Source organism: Pan paniscus, chromosome 1 (assembly GCF_029289425.2).
Source record: "Pan paniscus chromosome 1, NHGRI_mPanPan1-v2.0_pri, whole genome shotgun sequence".
NCBI lineage: Eukaryota > Metazoa > Chordata > Mammalia > Primates > Hominidae > Pan > Pan paniscus.
Genome location: NC_073249.2, coordinates 132,281,070 through 132,296,381, shown reverse-complemented (window position 1 = coordinate 132,296,381; position 15,312 = coordinate 132,281,070). Strand labels below are relative to the sequence as shown.

At 42.2% G+C, this 15,312-nt stretch overlaps 1 long non-coding RNA gene across 2 annotated transcripts in view; it reads right to left on the bottom strand.

Moving 5' to 3' along the window:
- Window positions 1–15,312, bottom strand: part of LOC103784411 (uncharacterized) — a 155,193-nt gene that overhangs the window by 62,729 nt on the left and 77,152 nt on the right. The gene's annotated exons all lie outside the window — the stretch shown is intronic.

Here is a 15,312-nt window from a genome sequence, read left to right as displayed (position 1 = left end):
TCTGTGTATGTTTGCAGCCCTACTAGACTTTAACTTCAGAAAGCAGAGCCTAGATTTTTTTTATCTAGTGCTTGGCATGTAGTAGAGTTCTTTCCTCCTCCTATTTTTCATTATTTTTCTGAACACTCTATTATAATTATCATTGTATATAAAAGACCATCAAGAAAATATGTTTAAAATATAATATGAATCCTGTTTCCTCTACTTACTGGTGTCATGGCCTCAGGCAAGGTACTTAACTGTAATGAATATTTGTTTCCGTATAGGAAAAGAGGTTTAAAAACATATTCACTGCAAAGCTGCTGCAATGATTAAACCATCTAAATTGTTTAGTCCAGTAATGATTACATACCACAATCACTCAAAAATGTTTAGGAGTTATTACTAAGTGTTTAAGTATCTATTGCTTGTATAAAGTAGTTTCTCAAAGCCTTTTTGTTAAAATAAATGTTGAATGAAATTTTAGAAATTCCTCGAGTCCGATTCGGAGAGTATGAGTCAGAATTCCAGCTGCAGACAGATGGCACGTACACTCAAAGGGGTGACTAAGGGGAGTTTATTAAAAGAGTATTTACAAAAGTCTAGGCAAGTTTAAGGGAACCCCAGGGTTGGCAACAGTCCATGACCACCAATCAGCCTGAATGTGCAAGGGAAAGGAACATTTACCTGAATGCAGTAAGAACTGTAGCTACAGGAAAGGTCTATCAACAGGAGCTGCAGCCCTCCTTAAATGAACCCAGCAAGCCATCAGTGGAGGAGGTGGATAGATATCCTGCCTCACTTTCCTCCAGCTCTCCAGAAGATCGCCTGCCAGTGCTTCCCAGTGGCACAACCCAGGGAGCCCATGGCAGACCCTGCAGGCCAGCCACTTGGACAGTGAGCCCGATGGAGAGGGCAGCAGATGGACTGGAGGCCCAAGCAGGGAATCACATACACAGAGAGTCTTCAAGTGGGACAAAACCTCCATCAGCCTACAGGTGTCCAGTTTTGCTTACATATCAAAGACAATAATCATCGATACTGGGCAGTGTTTCTTTGGTTTTAGCCTTGAAGGAAAGAATCAGATAACAAGCATTTATGTGGCTATCTGGTTACTTCTTCTTCTTGTTTTTTTTTTTTTTTTTGAGACGGAGTTTCACTCTTGTCACCCAGGCTAGAGTGCAATGGCGTGATCTTGGCTCACCGCAACCTCCACCTCCTGGGTTCAAGCGATTCTCCTGCCTCAGCCTCCTGAATAGCTGGAATTACTGGTGCCCGCCACCATACCTGGCTAATTTTTGTATTTTTAATAGAGATGGGGTTTCACCATGTTGGTCAGGCTGGTCTCGAACTCCTGACCTCAGGTGATCCACCTGCCTCCACCTCCCAAAGTGCTGGGATTACAGGTGTAAGCCACTGTGCCCAGCCAACTACCTAGTTATTTTATCTGCAAGTGTATTCCCTCAAATATAAGAAAGCTGATTTTACTCTATGACCTTCCACTTTGTTGGCATCTCAGCATTCTTAGAAAAAGTTCTTTTCCATGTCTAACTTAAACAACAGAAATATGCACTACAACAGAAATATGTTGTATCTTAAACAGTTCTCCATAGAGCAGAAAAAGAATTGGTATATATAACCTTGATTAAATCACCACTATAGTATTTTTACCTTTACAATTGATCATCACAGTACTTTTCATTTTTGTCCTGTGATCCCCTTTCTAATCATCTATTCAGCTTCTAGCCATGGCCTGTCAGATATCCTACCCATGTCAGAAGAGTGGTTAAAATGCTGGTTTGATTATCTTTGCATCTTGTGGAAGCCTGGAAAAAGATTTATAATTTTCTTGGAAAGGCCTGGAAGGAGGCTATAATCATTTCCTGGCTTTGTTCTGGAAGCTCTCCAGCTTCTCCACAAAGCCCTTATGCTAGAGAGGACGGCCAGGAGATCAGTTTCACTTTCCTATCTATCCTAAGATAGCGGTCTTCTGAGTCTTTCCTTGTTTCTGCTGGCAATTTCTAAATGCAAGGGCTGATGCCCATTCCACAAGAAAGAGATAGGGAAGGAAGGGGGAAGGCAGCAAGGGTCTTGCCAACATTTTGATTCCTTCGGTAGAATGTAAGCTCCATGAGGGCAGGGGCCACATCTACCCACTCACCTCATGTCCCCAGCGCTTAGCCTAGTGTCTGGCACATTGAAGGTGCTCAGCCCTTTTGTAGAATGAATAAATGAATGAAGGCACACAATGTGCTGAACACTTTAAGATATTGGAGATCTTGTTTTTCAGATGGGAAAATGGAGAGCCCAATATTATTTAAAATGTCAGCAATGGGCAAGGCTTCAACCCCGTCTTCTGGCTTTTGCCATCCAATACATCCCACTACTTCCCATCTAAAATGATGCCTTCCTTTGTCAAGTCATCTTGCTTTACCTTTGCTATTACCTTGCTCAAGTTCAACTTTTGAGTAGCATGCCTGGACCCACAAGCCCCGCCACGATCAAGAGCCCCTCTCTCCACAGTTAACCCATCTATGTTGCTGTCTCTCACTGGCCTTGCCCCAGAGGTCTTCCCTCTTCTCATCTTAAGATCTGCAGCCTTTCGGGGGGTTTATGAGTGTATTGTAGAAGCTTTTTTTTTTTTTTGAGACAGAGCTCCGCCTCCCGGGTTCATGCCATTCTCCTGCCTCAGTCTCCCGAGTAGCTGGGACTACAGGCGCCCACCACCACGCCCAGCTAATTTTTTTGTATTTTTAGTAGAGATGGGGTTTCACCGTGTTAGCCAGGATGGTCTTGATCTCCTGACCTGGTGATCCACCCGCCTTGGCCTCCCAAAGTGCTGGGATTACAGGCCTGAGCCACCGCGCCCGGCCAACCCCCCGTCACCCAGGCTGAAGTGCAGTGGCATGATCTCAGCTCACTGCAATCTCCACCTCCCAGATTCAAGCGATTCTTGTGCCTCAGCCTCCTGAGTAGCTGGGATTTCAGGCATGCGCCACCACACCCAGCTACAGAGGTTTCTTTTTGAGTAAACTATATGTGGGATATTAGAAACTGTGACTGCCTCAGAGCCACCACCTGCCTGTATTGATCTCCATAGCCCAGTGGCTTGCAGCTCCTGGTGTGCCAATGGTCTGGGTGGATGCCTGCACCACCTAAGGCTGCCCCAGGGTACGAGCATCAAGCTGCAAACTGGTTCCAAAATGAGTTTCCCTTTCCTCCAACCCACCACCATGAGTTCCTGGACACCCCTGGCCTAAAAGTCCCAGAAAATAGTGAGGACAGTGCCTTGTTTGGGTAGCCCTCCCCCACCCACTCCCAAGATCCAGTGTTTCTCTGTCCAGGCTGTCTTCCCCCTGTATCCAGAACTGACCAGTTATAGACCTCTACTACCTCTACTTGCCTTGGCTCCATTCTCTTTGGCAGAGACAGATGTGGAGCTACCAGAGCCCTGGGTGAAAGGCATACTTTTGCATTTGTGCAGGCCCTTCCCACCCATTTATAGGTGTAACTTTTACAAAGCCTAGATTCCTGTGTGTTGGCACTGGGACAATGTTGTATTTAAGAAGCACAGGACAATATCCAAAATATAATTTAAAAGGAAATGCATTCTTTATTCATCCTCAGGTAAGTCATAACAGAGAATAAACATAGATAGGAACTCTAACATTTACTGAATTCCCAATTTCTTTCTTTCTTTCTTTCTTTCTTTTTTTTGACAGGATCTCACTCTGTCACCCAGGCTAGAGTGCAGTAGTATGATTATAGTTCACTGCAGCCTCAACCTCCTGGCTCAAGCAATCCTCCTGCCTCAGCCTCCCATGTACCTGGGACCACAAGTGTGCATGACCATACTCAGCTAATTATTTTGTTGTAGAGACAGGGATCTCACTTTGTTGCCCAGCCTGGTCTTGAACTTCTGGGCTCAAGCAATCCTCCTGCCTCATCGTCCCAAAGTGCTGGCATTACAGGCATGAGCCACCGTGCCCAGCCTAAATTCCCAGTTTCTTCTCTGTTCATAGTTCCTCCAATGAGACTTCTCATATCCCTGAAGAAAATTCCTCTACCCCTTGCTTCCATGACTGCCTTTTTCCTCAGCCCTATTCTCCTCCTCTCTTAGGATTTTATTAGATAGCTTGACTTAGCTTCTTTCCCAGCAATAAGGAATCTTTTCTCTTTGGAAGAGGACAGAAATCAGGGGCTCTGTAATCAAAGATTCTCTTTAGAGAGATAGGGGAGAGGGAGAAGTGAACACCCACACAGAAATCAGCATTGCCATCACTTAGACATTTTTCAGAATAGGCATAGCTTCATTATTTTCTTATTAGTCATTAACCCCTAGAAACATATTTTCAGTTGTTCTTTGTGATGTTTAAAGTGCCACATCAACAATTATCATCCCAGCTTGGAAACAGCCTGCTTGCTGGTGAAAAACAAAAACTCTATTCATGGGACCAGCTCAGAAACAGGGCTGTGATAAGTTTGAGCTAGTAGATCTTACCTGGCTGAAGCAGGGAAGGATGCAAATACATCATGTCTCTTCTTTGTGTGCAAGAGCCTGTTCATCCATTCATTCACTCAACCACTGAACCAAGATTTTCTGTGCAACCATTATTCTTCTGTTAGATGCAGAAGAGACTGAGAAGAATAAGACTTAGCCCTCATCTTCAAGGAATTCACCTCGAGTTGGGGAAAAATCACGTGATCACATCAACCATTAACACAATTTGGTGCATTATAGCAGACATAGTAGCAGGGGACCATGGGGCCACTGGGATAGCATAACTAAACCTGATATGGGATAAGCATGGATCAGCCTAAGAAGGCTTCCAAGAGGAGGTGTCATTTGATCTGGATCAAAAAAGAAAAGTAGAAGCTTTCCTGATGAAGAATGGAGTACAGGCACTTCAGAAAGAAGCATATAATAGGTGATGCCATAGTTACTTGAAAGAGGATGCTATTTTGGGGGAAGAATAGAAGTTCAGAATAGCTGGAGGGTATGTGGCACAGAGTGATGGGAGATGACACAAGCAAAAATGTGAAGGACCTTTGAAATTTTTGTATTGGGGGCCTGACACGGTGGCCCACACCTGTAACTGCAGCACTTTGGGAGGCCAAGGTGGGCGGATCACAAGGTCAAGAGATCGAGACCATCCTGGCCAACATGGTGAAACCCCGTCTCTACTAAAAATACAAAAAAATTAGCTGGGTGTGGTGGTGCATGCCTGTAGTCCCAGCTATTCAAGAGGCTGAGGCAGGAGAATCACTTGAACCCGGGAGGCGGAGGTTGCAGTGAGCCAAGACTGGGCCACTGTACTCCAGCCTGGTAACAGAGTGAGACTCCATCTCAAAAAAAAAAAGTATTGGAAGAAAATGGAAAAAAATTAAAATTACCAATACCCCTCATCATTTCTTAAATCTTATATGAAGTAAGTCACAGTAGAAATCCCCTCTCTGCCCATGCAAAACCATTCGACCAAGGAAACCACTGCTAATAGTTTGATAGATATCCTTTCTTCTTCTTACATTTATGCAGGCATATTTAAATCACGTTTTAGAAACAAAAAGTTAAGTATCCTATACCTACTGATCTGCAGCTTAATTTTTTTCAGTTAGTAACATATTTTCACAGGTCAGTTTATACAAAACTATTTTGTTACTTTTAACAGGCAACAAGGAACCAGTAAAGGACTTTAAGTTTGGGAACAAGTGGATCAAATATGTTTTTTATGGAGCCTGGATGGGAGAAAAGAGGAGGGAGGCAGAGAGTCCACTTAGGGAAGGCCATGGTGAGAACTCTATTGAAAAGGCCATAGGGATGAGATTTGGATTTCTGAGGTAGAATCATCAGGATTGTGACAGGTGATGGATTGGCTATGAGAATGGCTTGGTGAAAGTTCTTTTGTTGTATGTAACAGAAGCCACTCAAGGCAAGAAACATTTCGAAGCCAGGATTCAAAGGCAGGAACGAAATCGGGCCTGAGGATGGCCTGGAACCCAGAACTAGAAAGCTATCAGGAGTCAAGATCACTGTCTACTCTTTCTACGGTGTAGATCTCTCATTTCAACTTCTCTCTGAAGGTCCACCTCATTGTCCTCTGTGTGACTACTTCCCCATGCACTGATGCTTCCCCCAGCTGCAGAGCAAGTGCTAACTTAGATCAATCCAACCCAGAACAACAAAACCGGAATCTGGGGGGATGCCTGGCCATCGTGTGTGTGTACATGTATGTGTGTGTGTGTGCATGGTGTGTATCGAGGACTAAGCTCTGATTTTTTTTTACCATGCCTGGCCACTGCACGTGCGCACGTGTGTGTGCGTGTGTGTGTGTGTGTGTGGTGTTGAGGTCTAAACTCTAATTTTTTTTTTTTTAATCTTGCCCAAATTCCTATCTAAGGAGTCTGGGGAGTCATGCCCTACAAATCATAAATTCTCATCGATGAGTTTTATTTAACCCTATATATCATGACTTACTTTCCAACCTGACTTTGGCTTACTTTCCAACCTGATTCTGGCATAACATTAAGAGACAAAGTAGAAAATCAAAATATTTTACCCCAAAACGTGTTTCTTTGCCATGTTTTGAAATGGCCCTGCAAAGCTGTTCTTTGTGGGGGAAAATTTGCATCTGTAAAGAAACTTTATTAACATAGCTAGGTCTTTTTCTTCCTGACCTAAAGAGATTAACTAAGATCTGAATAGGAAACGTTTGTCATCTATCATCTCTAAGGGCAACCACTATAAGACTTTGAAAGAATTTTGGTCTCCACAATCTGTATCTTAACCTGAACATTCCCTTTCTATGAATCCCAGGTCTTTAGACACAGGTCTTTAGACAAACTCAACCAATTGTCAACCGGAAAATGTTTAAATTCACCTGTAGCCTGGAAGCCCCCCTTCCCCCCCATCCCTCTCCCAACCTTTGAGTTGTCCCGCCTTTCTGGACCGAACCAATGTATTTAAATGTATTTGATTGATGTCTTATGGTTCTCTAAAATGTATAAAACCAAGCTGTGCCAGGACCACCTTGGGCACAGGTTCTCAGGACCTCCAGAGGGCTGTGTCACGGGCCATGGTCACTCATATTTGGCTCATAATAAATCTCTAAATATTTTAGAGTTTGACTCTTTTCATAGACAGTGTTTTCAGAATTCCTGGGCAATTTCAACATAGAGCGAAGGTGAAGAATCTCCAGTTTGGCACGGCTCAGGGTCTTGGAGGCGCCATTTCCACGTTTGCAGGAGAGAGGATGTGATTGGCCCAGCCTGGGTCAGGTGTCCACGCTGGTCCAATCAACTGTGGCTGTAGACAGGGGCACCGGGACAGGATGGGAATAAGCAGGGGTTTTTTTAGCTCAGCCTCTCCTGCTAAGGAGTGGAAAGGAAGGGAGGAGTGGCCCGGACAACATCAAGGTTCTGTAGTTCCACATGGCACAGGCAAATCAGGTTTCGTGTTTACCTCTTGCTCCTTCTTCCCAGGACAAAGCCCTGGCCTTAGTGGAAAATGAGTACTTTATATCACTGGCACGGGTCCCATTACTCCCTCCCTGCCCGAAAGGACAAAGGGAGTGGCCTCGTACCTGGGCTGCAGTCCCCAGGCCTCCCTCCTCCACCAGGAGCCCGAGCTGCCTGAAGGTGCCTCTCTCAGAGCCATTTAACCAAGTCCCTCGGCAAAGAGCATGTCTGCTGGAAAGTGGAAGCAAACAGCTGTGAAATGATAGGCTGGAATCAACTTCTTTTTTGTCATCAGAATGAGTGACGGGGGAGTGAACTGTGGCTTCATATTTCCACCCAGATTTGGGGGAGGAAGGGAGGCAAGAAATTGCTGACCGGAGGAATTTGAATGCTAGAGAAGCTGGCCATTTGTTGTGTCTTCCCTCATATTTACTTCAACTGTTGTTAGGCAGTTCCTCCCACTCGCCTAAGACCCGTCTTCCTAAATGGAGAATTCCTCACACCCGGCCTCAACGGGAGGTGAAACCTGGGCTGCATTTGAAGGGACTTAGCCTAACCGCAAGAGATTCATGTTTCCTGTGCCTCCAACTCAAAGTCAGATTGCTATGGGGGCGTGGATCTTAACATAACTATCCAAACCCAAGAACAGCCCGAGGGTGGGTTGGAAGAGGCCTCTTTGTCTTCCTGTCTGCCAGGTCTTATCTTCTCTTTTCATATCCTGGTCTTGATCACCGCTTCCACAGTGTTTTTATACTTGGCCCACTTGGCAATTTATGCGTGTGTTTTTGAGTGAATATTTTTCAGTTTTGTTTTTATTTCTCTGGAAAAGCTAAGAGGGTTATATTGCTGTGCCAAGACAGAGGACTTACTCTAGATTCAGAAGACCCAGATCTCAAGTCCCAGATCTTCCAATTGCTAGTTTTGTACCTTAGGCAAATGACTTCGGTCCCCCCACCCCCATTCTCCTGTGGCTGTGTTTATACTTCTCTTATTATAGCTATCCTATGTCTGTGTTTCGTAGGAAATTTTGAACATCTTAATATTAAATTTTTATTTATCTTGGTAACAAACGCAGTGCCTAGTACATTGCCTGATACATAGATATACAAAAAAAAAAATGTAAATTCTCACAGTCTATGAAATTGGGACAATTACACCAAATTGTAAATATTAAGACAATTCATGTGATTTATAAACTATAAAAAATACTATGTTTAAAAGTTGTAACAATGTCACTATAAAATTTTGTAGAGTTTTTTTTTTTAATGGTTCTCTTATTCTTACTGCATATTTGAAAAGTTTAGGGTAAGGAGTTTGTGAGGAAAACCTAGGATTTCTTATTTGCAAGAAATTATTTTATTAATTACATGACTTACTCTGTTTCTGGCATAAGCCTCTGTTCTCACTTATGGTGTTTTTTCATTTAACTAGTTACATTGTCTAATGGTTAATATTTGTGGTGTAAAGGATGATAGCTCTAAATGAGGGTTTGTCAACCTTTGCACTATTGACATTTTGGGCCAGATAATTCTTCGTTGATGGGGAGGGGCCTGTCCTGTTTAGCAGCATCCCTTGCACCCCACCCACTAGATGCCAGTAGCCCTTCCCCCTAGTTGTAACAACCAACAGTATCTCCAGACATTATCAAATGTCCCCTGGAAGGGGGTGCAAAATCACCCCTTCTTCACTGTTGAGCACCATTGCTCTGAAGTTATGACTTATGCTTTTTTCTCTTGCATCTTCTGTTATTAACTTTCTCAATATTTTAAATGTATGTCTCTTAAGTGCTGCAAAATCAGACCACTCTGAAGTCCACTTAAAGCATTTTTCACTCACTTGGGTCTGAAGACATGCATGTCCTTCAATACATCTGATTACTCAGAGAAGATTTCCCTAGCTTGCCAGAGAAATTCCCTCTTTCTCCCTCATTCTTCCTCTATACCCAAGGTTGGCACAGATCAATCCTAAAATTCCATTCACCATGACTTCCAAAAGCAAGTAGGCTTCTTGCTTTTAAAGCCTGGGATGTCCTACCTTCTCAGAGTTCCCTAGGTGAACACATAATCAAGGCTCCACTGTCAGCCTCCCTGCACTAGAGGGACCCTTGATTTACTGCATATGTACATTTGGGTGTGGTCACTTTATGTTATCATAAAGACAAGTCTCTCCTAAGTGAACAGACACCCATCTTTTCTTGTACAAGTGTACTTTTTTTCTTAGCCTCCCTCCCTTTCTCTGTGTTTGGTGTCTTTATGGACTTGTGCCAATTTACAGGCAATGACTTAATTTTTCCACCCCATGGACGGCTGGAGCCAGTGTTACAGTCCTCTTGCTGCAGACAAGATGCCTACTTTCCTCCCAGCTTCCTGTTTACCTCACTTCAAGGAGCACCGAGGCCCAAGATTTTGTCTGAAATCCATTTTCTCCAAGATGCAAAAGCTGTTATTAATAACCTCCATTTGTTTGCCTATGACCTTGTTAAGCACGAATGTACCAAGTACAAATGGTACCCACTCCTCTGAGCACTTGGTACTCACTTAACAAATCCCTGTCTCCCTGATAGAAAGGATGCTGTGTCATCAGAAAATTGCCCTACATGCTATGCACACAGCTCCCATTCCTTCTTAAGGAACCTCATTCCTGTGGACAAGAAAGAAGGGGGCTTGCTGTCCTCTGACTGCTTATGCACATATTGAATGCCCAGGGTCTGACACACAACAACACTTTTTTCTCCTCAGCTTTTACTTTAGGCTCAGGGTGTATGTGCAGGTTTGTTACATGGGAAAATTGCATGTCACTGGGGTTTGGAGTACAAATGATTTCATCACCCAGGTGGTGAGCATGGTACTTGACAGCTAGTTTTTTAACCCTCACCATCTTCCTACCCTTCTCCCTCAATTAGTCCCCAGTGTCTATGGTTCCCATCTTTATGTCCATGTGTACTTAATGTTTAGCTCCCACTTATAAGTGAGAACATGCAGTTTTTGGTTTTCTGATCCTGCATAATGGCCTCCAGCTGCATCCATGTTCCTGCAAAGGACATGATTTTGGTTTTCTTATGGCTGCATAGTATTCCATGGTATGTAAGTACCACATTTTCTTTATCCAATTCACTGTTGGGCACCAAGGTTGATTCCATATCTTTGTTATTGTGATTAGTGCTATAATGAACATATGGGCACATGTGTATTTTTAGTAGAATGATTTCTGTTCCTTTGGATATATACCCAGTAATGGGATTGCTAGGTCGAATGGTAGTTCTAAGTTCTTTGAGAAATCCCCACACTGCTTTCCACAGTAGTTGAACCTGTTTATATTCCTTCCAGCAGTGTATAAGCATTCCCTTTTCTCCACAACCTCTCCAGCATCTGTGATTTTTTTTTTACTTTTTAATAGCCATTCTGACCAGTGTGAGATGGTATCTCATTGTGATTTTGGTTTGCATTTCTGTAATGATTAGTAATGTTCAGCAGTGTTTATATGCTTGTTGGCCACCTGTATGTCTTCTTTTGAGAAGTGTTCCATGTCCTTTGCCCATTTTTTAATGGGGTTGTTTGTTTGTTTGCTACATAACATTTCTACAGTTGCTTTTGGCAAGAGTGATGGCTCAAGACTGCTATCTTTACAAAGTAGCTACATTTTAAATTAACATTCTGAAGATGAGCTGACATCTAAAAAGACAGGAGAATAGTTTAATAGGAACCCATCTGATAAAGAAATTTGGATGGGCTGTTTAATGGATCCACCATGCTTCAAAATAATTCCCTTCACATTGACAACCACCATCACCACCACCCCTTTGAACTCCTACTTAGTGCTTGATGTACATTATCTCATTTAAATCTCACAACAATCCTGATGAGGTTTTACTGGAAGTAAGTAATATTACTTCCATCTTATAGATGAGGAAACTAAAACTCAGAGATGTTGTGTGAACTTGACCAAGGTCACACAGTTGTTAAGTAGCAAATTTAGGATTTGATCCAAAGCACAACAAAGTGAGATGCTGGACATTAGCAACCAGAACAGAGATTTCTCTGAAACTCTGAAGAGGAATAAAGAGCTTCCTGTCTAATCCCAGCAACTATCACATTAAGAAAAAAATCTTAAAAACATCTCTTGGGGTAATATGAAAAATACAAGATTAGGAATCATAAGATCTGGGTCTTAATCCCTACTTTACTACTTTCAAGCTGAATGATCAGGGACAATTTATTGATTACCGCTGAGCATCGGTTTTCTCATCTCACATGGAAATTACAGGGCTATTGTGAGTAATTATGTTTTAACTGTTAATCTCTACAAAAATGTAGTTCGACCACAGGCATTTCCAAAGAGTCTCATCACCCAGATCCTGGGAAGAACCTGGCTTCTCTACTCAAGTCAAGTTGGACAGCCATTGCTGAGGCTGTCCAAAGACAATGTTCTCTTTCTCATAACATCAGCGATGACACAGGGAAAGCGAGCATGTCAGGCCATGGGGCTGCTTCTCTAATAGGCTGGCCATGTTTGGAACATAGGTCTGGGCCTCTTTTGGCCAGTAACCACAAGGACAGGACGAACAGACGCAAGGGCATGCCTCCAAGTGGCTGGCCAGCACCCGGGGGCTTTGGAACACTGTGGTTAACCTCAGGGCCTGGCAGGAGGGAAAAGTCCTAGCTCCCAAGTTAGTCGCTTCCACAAAAGTAAACCAAAATGAGTCATATGAAGATGGAGAAACCACCAGAGACAGCTTTCCATGTAAGGATCACAGTAAAGAATAAAAGCCAGCAATGGGAGAACTCTAAGCCCTTGGATGGCTGATGTTTCCTTCTTAGTCAGTATGTGAGATGTGTGGCCAGACACGAGCATGGGTATGTGTGTGTGTGCAGTGAGGGAAATCTGTGTGTATTCTTCTGCCTCCTCTGTGGCTGGTTTGCCAGCTGCTGCTCAACATCATTCAAGTGGATTGGAAACTTATACAGTAGTATTATTAGAGGGTGACCCTGGTTCTTTTTGATATTACAAAATTGCCCTTTAAAAAGCTTTTCTTGCTTTGACTCTGAGAGGGGGCATGGAGTGGGGTCCATATATTCTACCTGTGCACATATGCATGTAAATATGAGTGGATAAGCAAGGACAGCCAGAGCTCTTGAAAGTAAATGTCTCAGTAGACGGGTTGGAAGACAAAATTGAGGAAATAGTCCCAAATGTAATGAAGAAAGGATGGAAATTATGAGGGAAAAGTTGAAAGAAATGTAGGATCATTTCACAAAGTCCAACATCCATCTAGCAGGATTCCAGAAAAAAAAAAGTGAAGATGAGGGGAAACATTATCAAAGGAAAGACAAGAATTTCAGACTGGAAGGACCCACCGAATATTGAGCAAAAAGAGTAAAAAGGGACCCATATACACTGTGATAAAATTTAGAAATATAAAAATAATATTTTCAGTGATTTCAGAAAGTAGATACTGTAGAAAAATAAGAATTAGCCCAAGCTTTGCCTTCTTGTCAGTAATTTTGGATGCCAGAAGAGTAACCTAGTGAAGCAATCGATGCCTTTGTAGTACCAAGGGAATTTGATTTTCCATTTAGAATCATCAATCCCAGTCAAACCATTCAAATGTCAGAGCAAATAGTTTTTCAGAACCACACTACTTGATCCTTCAGTAAATAATATTTATACAGTTATATTATAAAAATTCATTATTGATTTTTGTTCTTCAGAATTAACCTATAGACAAAATAAAAACTCAACTGTTTATCCCCCTATTCTGAAAGATTACCTGTGTGCACACTCCAGTAAGATAAAAGAGGAATCTAAGAAAAAGAAAGTCATAGGATCCAAGAAACATTAGAAATAATTTAAGGATGTAATTAAAATTTTAGAAAAATACGATGGTAACTGTGGTACTTACCTAGAAGATGATGAGACAAAATTAGGTCATTCAAAATGGTATGCTTAAGAATCTGGATGATCTTCATGATATGGTAAAGAGGATGTATGTGTCTATTGTCAATTACTTTAAAAACGAAAAGCAAATAGGAGCCCCAGAATAAAACAAAAATCAGAATTAGAAGCAACCTAAATTAGGACATAGTTTGGAAAAACTGATTAGGGTAGGAAAAGAGAATTCATTTTCTTTTGCATTGCCTAGGATTATTTATTTCTTATTTCATTCTTTGGTAAATAATTTTTATATATTCACAGGATTGACATTGGGGAAGAAACTGTATATTGGTTTTCAATATTTAGAATCAAATTTTAAACAAAGCAGGGAAGACTTAACTATGGTTTCAGAGTAGAATATAATTATTACAAACCCAGTAAATACAAAAGAGAATCCAGGAAAGGCAGAAGTTAGAAGGTGAAGGAAGTAGGAAGGGTGGAGGGGAAAATGGGGTAATGAGTTCCTCATTTTTCTTGTAAGGAATCAAGTGGAATACAGTCTAAAATTATGAAGATGGAAAGACACACAGGCAGTGGAGGATAACACACACCCTCATGTGGCAGCAGTCAATAAATACTGTTGAAAGTTGATAAATCAAAAAAGAGAGGTATAAGCATATTACTCAGTATTTTGTGGCAACCACCTAACTAACTGAAACCAGAACTGGTTAAAGTTGATTGCCGTTGGGAGTGGGATGGAGTGAGGACAGGGAGAAGGAGACTTTGCATAGTGTTCTGTCCTATTTGAGTGTAATTTCCATCACATGTGGGCATTACTTTTAAAATAAAACTGGAAAGAAGAATAAGATTACCAAGCGTTGACATTGGGGAAGAAACAGAAGCTTTTATACCCTGTTTGCAAGAGTGAAAACTGAATTGGTCCAAGCTTTTTTTAAAAAAAGTCATGAAATGCTGAGAAAACTTGAAGTTATGTGTGTGCCTTCAGGAGTTCTATTTTAAGTAAGACATGGAAGTTTTAATACACTTATGCTGCAAACTGGGAAGTGCTAGGGAACCCACATCCTCCCCATCAGCCTGGCTGGAGCCATCTGGGACAAGCATCTATTTGTTACAGAAATTTTATACAGCAGGAGCTTGAGAGTGACTCTGTCACTTACCTCATGGATGCACAAACTCCTGAGAAGAGGAGCCGGAGGGAATGGCAGTGGCCTTTCCTGAAGAAATGAGGGATGCTTTTCTCTCACAACTTCATGGCAGGCCACAATTTTGTCTTACACCATATTGTCACAGGAAGAAATGCTGCCTGCGGAGACTCAAGAACAGGACACAGACCAAACAGGAAAATCCCAATGAGACCATGGATCCCTGGAGGGGATCCTCTTTTGCAACCCTCAAAGGCAAAGCACTTTGCAGGCAGTAGGCATTTATATTAGTGTGCTAGGGCTGCCATAACAGAATAGCATACACTGGGGGGACTTACACAACAAATATTTATTTTCGTACAGTCCTGGAGGCTCAAGTTTGAGATTAAGGTGCACCAGGATTGGTTTCTGGTAAGGCCTCTCTTCCTGGCTTGCAGACAGCCACCTTCTTGGTGTGTCATCACATGACTTTTTCTCTGTGTATACAAAGAGAGAGAGAGATCTCTAGTGTCTCTTTTTATAAGGACACCAGTCCTATCAGCTTAGGATCCAATCCTTATGACCTCATTTAACCTTGATTACCTTCTTGAAGGTGTTATCTCCAAATACAGTCATATTGGTAGTTAGGGCTTCAACATATGAATTTGGAGGTGACACGATTCAGTCCATAACAGTATGGAATAAGCACCTATGGTTATTGAATAATGAATGCTCTGACTGCTTTCCTGGATACATGGGGGCCCTAATTTTTATGCTACATAATGGAGGCTGTAAGGAGAAAGAAACTATCCTTCTTGTTCACACCCATCTTATCCCTCCTCAAGGTGGATGTCATTGCTAATAT